Source organism: Schistosoma mansoni, chromosome 1 (assembly GCF_000237925.1).
Source record: "Schistosoma mansoni strain Puerto Rico chromosome 1, complete genome".
In the NCBI taxonomy this organism is placed as follows: domain Eukaryota; kingdom Metazoa; phylum Platyhelminthes; class Trematoda; order Strigeidida; family Schistosomatidae; genus Schistosoma; species Schistosoma mansoni.
In genome coordinates this window covers 24,801,410-24,809,181 of record NC_031495.1, presented here as the reverse complement: position 1 = coordinate 24,809,181, position 7,772 = coordinate 24,801,410, and the positions used below count along the sequence as shown (strand labels likewise).

The window sequence follows — 7,772 nt, the reverse complement described above, 5'->3', positions numbered from 1 at the left end:
GTTAACTTACACCGTTGGATGCCGGCTCAGTGGTCTAGAGGTTAGGCGCTCTGGTGCGAGACTGATAGGTCCTGGGTTCGAATCTCGCGAGTGCGGGATCGTGGATGCGCACTGCTGAGGAGTCCCATAATAGGACGAAACGGCCATCCCTTGCTTCCAGGTTTTCCATGGTGGTCTAGCTTCAATTGACTCATGATTTCAACCATATAAAATTGCTGAACTCTCCATAAAACCCCCTTCAAATAATTAATGTACTTATTTTGAATGAAGAGTGTACATTTAGTCAAATTTAGTTGTTATGGTTGAAAAGTTTATAATGTAATAACTTTTTGAAAGGGGTCTTTTGTTCTTTTATATGATCAGTAATCTCTTGATTAAAATATTAGTATTTTGGATATTTATCTCAACAATATTTTTACCTCATTGCTATCTTCAGTCAAGTAAATTTGTGTAGTGGAAAACAACATTTTCTACAAACTGATTCCACCTGAAGTACTGTCGAAAATCGGAAACACTGGACAGCTATTTTATCTTTGATGAGAATATCTTGCACTGAGGACTATCTGAGTAACCAAACTCAGGATACTCGCAGCTAGCGACGAGGACTATCCCCTTAAATCGCATAGTTAGTTCACAGTTTGACTTGAAAGCCATTTAAGATGCAACCCTAATCTTATAGATTGTCATTTGAATTTGGATTTTGATTGTGTTTCGGTTCATAGAATAGTAATGCTGAGAAGTCCTAAACATTAGGGAAATGGACATACAGTGTCCCATTATTTTTATGAACCACCAAAAATTTGAAAGCCAGTAAAATGACAACTGACTATCTATACCTATGTAGTTGATGAATACAAATCGGAAAATGCGTCATTTTTTAAATTAGCTTACCAAAGTAAATATTTTCCAATCATTTTTTCATATTCGTTTGTATATGTTTAACTCACTATAATGATGATGGATCAATACTGTAATGGGCTATTTAGTATATACGTTATTTTGAACAAAAGGTTTTGTATATATATTGGACATTGAAAAGTAGTTTTTGACTTTATTATGAATTAGGCTAATATAAACTAGTCTCACAGCTTGTGCGATTTATTCAATGATCAGTCTGAGTAACTTACAAATAGTTTAGTATGGTGTTTCGCATTTGCTCGAAACTCATTTAACGAGATAAAAAGCTTAGAATAGGCATTTTATTTGAGAATGTTAGTAGAGTAATCAAAGACTAAGGTCTCACACTAAATCTCAGTCATGAAATTTAAGCAAAAATCATGATACCATTCAGTTGAAAATCATTTCAGAGTTTTAAACGTACAAACCTAATGTTACCTATTAAGTAAAAATTCTGTGGCACCATTTTAGATGGATGAGTAGATATTCAACACAATTTATATGATTTTATTAAGGTATCTCTTTACTATTGTATACCACATGGGAACTAGACCAATTTTATAGACTTATTGTTACTTACGTAGATAACATAAGTAACTGGAAGTTAGTGAAATTCAATCATTCACTGAAGGTACCTTGATAAAATGTATGTTCGTAAGTATATCATGTTCACAAAACATTTAATGTATTTCGATTGTGCTGAAAAATTAATGTTACTATTATTGTTTGATAAAAATCTGTGTATTAAGTATCTTTAGACTAAACTGTTTGTCGACTTCACCATTAGGTTAATTTACTCGATTCTAGTTTTGATGTAAACACACTTAACTCATATGTAAATGTTAATTACTTAGAGAGCAAGAAAATCATTTTTAAAACTTCGTTAATTCCACAAATATTTGAAGTATATCTACGGATGAATTTGATATTGCCACTAAGTTGAAGTGAATCAACAGAACCAACCATCATGTTTATTATTGAATACCAAATTTCACACAGTATATATCAGAATGTTTACGGCATCAGTTTATGAACTACTGATTTCGATAGTGTAATAAGAAGACGAAGATTATCAGAACTATGTGATGATATATTAGCGCAATACATTTCGAATAATCTAATCACACATATGCTTACCCCCTATTTCCAGTCTAGTTGACCTTTTATTTATATATATAAATGTACTTAACAAGTATATGTGTGATCAGATTATTCGAAATGTATTGCGCTTATATATCACCACATAGTTCTGATAATCTTCGTCTTCTTATTACACTAATGAAATTTATCAAAGGGACTAATTGCTTTGAACTACCGATTATTATAAGAATTTAGTAACAATGAGCTCGGTTAATTTAAAAGAATACATCAATACTTAGTATTATAAGGCTATTCATTGATGGGTTATTACTAGTAATAAATTAAGTTACAAGTTTTCTCATTTTTTAATCTCGGATTAGTTTACAAACAAAGAATGTTATTAACTGTAGAAGTAATGTAATGGGAAATGAAGTGACTAATTATATCTTTGGCTATATCATGATGACAATAATCAAAATTAAATTGGATATTTATCCCACAAATTATAATTATTATACTTTTACTTACTAGACGATCATTTATCTTATGTAACAATTTAATCATGTCCAATCATCATATTTTTATTCTTGATATTCTACCTACATTATTCCAGCTTTTATTAAGAAGACTAAAGAAGTAGTTGTAATAAATAGATCTTAGAACTAATATCTACTCAAATATATGCATTTATAACTGCCAAACATTAATTGTTTCTGTCTGCCAGTGACATGAGGTAATGTAACATATTCCTAATTATTTAATATATGAAAAAGTCTTTGTGGCTTAATTGCCTTTATCGATATATATATATATATATAGTTTCTGAGTAAAGTAAATCATCCATTGTTTTAAACAAATGAATCTAATCTAAAAGCTTTAATTGATTATTGTCATTCTGATATAAAGTTGAGGAACTGTAACTGACTAATTTTAAGTTATTCTGATAATTCCTATTTATGGAATTAACCGTTCTGAATGGTGTTCATTTTACTTAATTCAATTCAGTATCCATAATTTTCAAGTTAACTGAAGTTATTAAGGAACTGAACTGTTACTTTTTTTATCTTAATATTTGGTAACATGTAATTCATTAGAAATATATATAACTTACATGAATATGATGAACAGTAATGAACTTTGTAAGCAAAGATGGATAGTGGCTAGCAGTGAAATCCAGGACGCGCGTTTCGTCAGCTGGATGTACCTGCATCTCAGAGTAATGAACTTTCTCTGAAATATTTTAGGAACTTTGAATTAACTGAGATGACACATGGTTTCTTATAAATTTTAAGTTTGTAAGGAGTCTACAGTGTTAATCAGTAAATAAATTTTCGAATTTCCAAAATGAGAGATTCAGAATTTATGAACGTCTATTCAGTGATTCTCTGTTCCCAGCTACAAAACAGTGTTAATAAGATTCAGCTTGTAAAATACCATGGACTATTGATAGTTGATTAGTAAATATCCTACTCTGCATTTATCAATAGATAGTCATCATTTTAAAATCTATTTGGTCCTCTTGTTCTAATCATTTAAAAGACTTTGAATCTCCTGTCAACAAAATATTTCACAATTGAAACCACGTTAGTTAAAAAAACTGGTAGACATAAACTTTGTTACGTAAGTATATCATTTGAAAATCAACGACTAATGAACAGATGCTTTGATGTGATTCATTCTTACACGACAATGGATGTCATTCAACCTTGTTGCAAATTATTCAGTTAATTCTATTAAACCCTACTTTCTTATGGTAATAATGACACTTTATTATTTCAAAAATACAAAGTATAAATGTTTTAGCAACACTATTAAACCATATGTTACCGGAATTTATATTCCAAACATGAGAATGAAAACGATGGAATAATGATTTGACATTGTATTTAGTATTCATATAACACTTTATAGTAGCTATTCCTTAAAAGTAACCTATTTAAATAAAATTTTTGGGTTAAGAATTCTTCTTTTAGTACTTATGCTATGCATTTAATCTTAAAGAATTAGTTGTAGACATCTAAAATAAAGAACGTTTTTATGCTCTAGTTGTTTTATCAACAACATTGCATGTTAGACTTTATCATCTGAATGAAACTATTCTTACAGATTATTTCTACATTGTTTTACCCATTACAAAGGCTACTGTTCAATATAAAATCTAGCTTACTGCTTCTTAATCTTGCTTAACACTTTCAACTTAGTTTTTTTCTCAAACTGCTATGTTTATTGGCGGTGTGAAAGTTAACCTTTACAATAGTGTAACTTATTTTCACTAAAACGTTTTATGGTCGACTTGTCTCGAAAATTTAAACAAGTTTAAAAATATAGGCAAAGATGGATAGTTGTTAGCAGTGGAATCCATCTTTGCCTATAATGCTTGTGAATTAAGGCTATATCGAGGCAATACGCACAGTATGAACATATGCCAATTAGAGACTGACCAGTTGCAATCCTAAACATCAATGGGAAGATTCAAACAAACAATACTAAGTGAAGTTTAAAAATAATTATTTGAATACTACTATTGGTCTTGTGTGTAAAACAGGAGTCATATAACTTACTTAGTATCGTTTGTTTGGAAGAACATCAATGGGAAGATCCAAAGAAACAATACTAAATGAATTTAAACGTCACCCCATTGAACAAGCAAGTGGCTATCAGGACTCAGTGGCCGAGTGGATAACGCGATGGCGTTTGAAGCAAGGGTGCTGGGTTCGAGTCCCAGAGTGAACATCAACTCTGAGATGCAGGTACATCCAGCTGACGAGTCTCAAATAGAACGAAACGCGCGTCCTGGATTCCACTACTAGCCACTATCCATCTTTGCCTATATTTTTAAACTTGTTTAAATTTTCGAGACAAGTCGACCACAAAGCGTTTTAGTGAAAATAAGTTACACTATTGTAAAGGTTAACTTTCACACCGCCAATAAACATAGCAGTTTGAGAAAAAAACTAAGTTGAAAGTGTTAAGTAAGATTAAAAAGCATTAAGGTAGATTTTATATTAAAAAGTATGTATGTATTTAAAAAAATGTTAACTTGAATATTCACTGCTTGAGAAAACAGAAACTACTTGCCAACTAAAATGTATGAATTCAGTAATATTTAACAACTTTTGTTGATGGATGATTCTATGATTCAATGTTTATTTTATACAGAATTTTATAGTATAAGTAAGTGACAATTGTAAGCATTGAAAAACAATAATAATCTAGATAACTATGGAAAACCTAGAAGCACTGGATGGTCGTTTCTTCCGAGTATGGAATTCCTCAGCAGGATGAGACGGCCGTCCAGTGTTCCCAGCTTTTCCATTCTGGTCTAGTTTTAATTAACTTATAGATTCAACTATTAAATTATTACAATATCTACGAGAAACCCCTTTTGTTAATAAATAACAAACTACTGTATTGTTCAAATGATCAAAATTAGAATGTTAAAAGCAAAACAAACAAAACTATGAAAGATTTATTCTATGGATCATTTTGTTTACTTGCTTAGATGACCATTTTAATTATCTTTATATCTTTCTTTAAATTTGATCAATTATAGGATAAGTCATTCGACTGTCATTTATAATTATAAATAAATAAGATATTGTATAATGTTTTGTTTTGTTTTAATCCTTAACAATTATATGTAATAAATCTAATTTGTTTATTTATTGTCCTCAGATTTCTATTCACTTGCCTTAAAGTAATAATTACTATAAGGTTGATTATAGCAGTAATAAAAGTAGTCAGTTGGTTAATATTGACTTTATGTACAAACATTATGTTATCAAACAAACATAAGGTAGAGAAATATTAAATACGATATTGAATTAAACTTTTATTATGTAGAGAAATACATGAAATTGGTATGTAAAAACTAGTTCAAATCGAAATAAAACTGAAGCATTCTGTTTAATCTAGTTAGTTATTCATAAAGAACAACTGAATACTTAATTCTGAAGTGAGAAAACTGGTTCTAGTACACAATAGTTTAAGAAATTGACTAATGAGTATCAAAATGAATTTGCTATGATAACAGTTAGATCTTTTGTAGAGTAACAATTTCATGTGAATGGAATTATAAGTGATTAGATGAATAGCTGTAAGTTATATTTTGTTAGTTTTTACCATTATGGCCAGTTGAGTTCAATCGTGTGTGTTGTGAGGCGGTTACTTACTGAAGACAGTGGTAGACGATGGCACAATATCGTAGATTGGTTGAAGTAAGAGATTAACACCGCCGGATCCCTGAGCAGTGGTCTAGAGGTTAGCGTTCGTGCGCCAGACCGGAGGCTGTGGGTTCGAGTCCCGCGTGCGGGATCGTGGGTGTGCGCTGCTAAGGATTCTCAAACGAGGACGAAATGGTCGTCCAGTGCTTCCAGGTGTTCAATGGTGGTCTAAGACTGGTCCATTCATGATATCAATTTAAACTCAACAATTTCCACAACCTTATACTGATCATTATGATTGTTACCATTATACAAACACTAGTTGTAGACTTTCACACCCTTCTCTGATTGATTTATATCTAATCAAAAAAATTTTTTGATGAAAGATCCTGTTGAATGTAGTTCAGTCTTAAATGGTTTGTTTTTGATAATCGATAGCAAGTTCTATAATTGTACTGCATACTTCCTAGAAATGACCGTGACAAAACTTTTTGTTTATTTGAATAACTATTAGATGTCATTACAGTGATTGTCGACAATTATCTGACACTAAAAATGTAAACTGAGATGGTATATCGCTTGACTGAATGGTCAAACTCCACGTACAGTAAATAATAAATTTTTTTGTTGACCTTATCAAATAGCACATTAGTTTTTAATCTTATTTTGTTTTAAATGAAAACAGACAAAAATCATAAACAATTTCGTTACATAACTAGTTTAACTGATGATTCCAAAATTCAAATAACGCACAAATAAATCTTTAAAAATATATAAGTAAAAATCATTCTATGAACATATATCGTTTGTATTTAAACCTGTTAAACATTAATTCAATAAAACAGATTAAACCTGTTGAAACAACATTGTAAGCAAAGATGGATCGTAGCTAGCAGTGGAATTCAGAATGCGCGTTTCATCCTATTTGGGCCTCGTCAGCTGGATTGTGCCTGCATCTCAGAGTTGATTTTCACTCTGGGACTCTCAAATAAGACGAAACGCGCGTCCTGAATTCCACTTCTAGCCACTATTCATCTTTGCCTACAGTGCTTGTGAATTAAGGCTATATCGAGGCAATACGCACAGTATGCACATATGCTAATAAGAGACTGATCAATTGCAGTCCTAAACATTAATGGGAAGATTCAAATAAACAATACTAAGTGAACTTTTGAAATAACATTTTGAAATATTATAATACATCAATTTTCTCAATTATTTTTGGGAGTATACCTAATTTTTAAATAAAATAATTTAAAATAAACCATTTTTATTTCAAAAGTTGTTATAAACAATTAAAAGAAATAGTAATAACTAACATTAAGTAATTTTAAATTTGGATTTTGTTTTAGAGATCTAATGAGTAATGATCTAATGTTTGAATCTGTCTGTACTAAATGAGAGTTTCTGTGGGAATATTAAAATGAGTGCTAAGTACACTTAATTAATAAATCCCAAATAGACTTAGATGTATATCTTAGAACCTGATGATAATCACTTTCTAGAATAGAATAAGATTTCTAATGTTAATATTGAAAAACAATTTATAATCTTGAGAAATTTCGTTAACAAATATTATTAAGAACTTATCTATTACATAGAAATAATATATTTGTAAAATCTCAGCTAATG

The 7,772-nt window shown here is 30.4% G+C and overlaps 1 protein-coding gene and 1 non-coding gene across 2 annotated transcripts in view; one reads left to right on the top strand and one right to left on the bottom strand.

The window, feature by feature from the left end:
• The window catches only part of Smp_200800 (uncharacterized protein), a gene marked incomplete at both ends in the record, with an annotated part of 11,833 nt that overhangs the window by 3,147 nt on the left and 914 nt on the right, over positions 1 to 7,772 (bottom strand). The window lies entirely within an intron of this gene.
• Positions 4,642 to 4,707, top strand: Smp_tRNA_01884_Gln_TTG.1.1. Its single transcript has one exon. It is a non-coding gene (tRNA).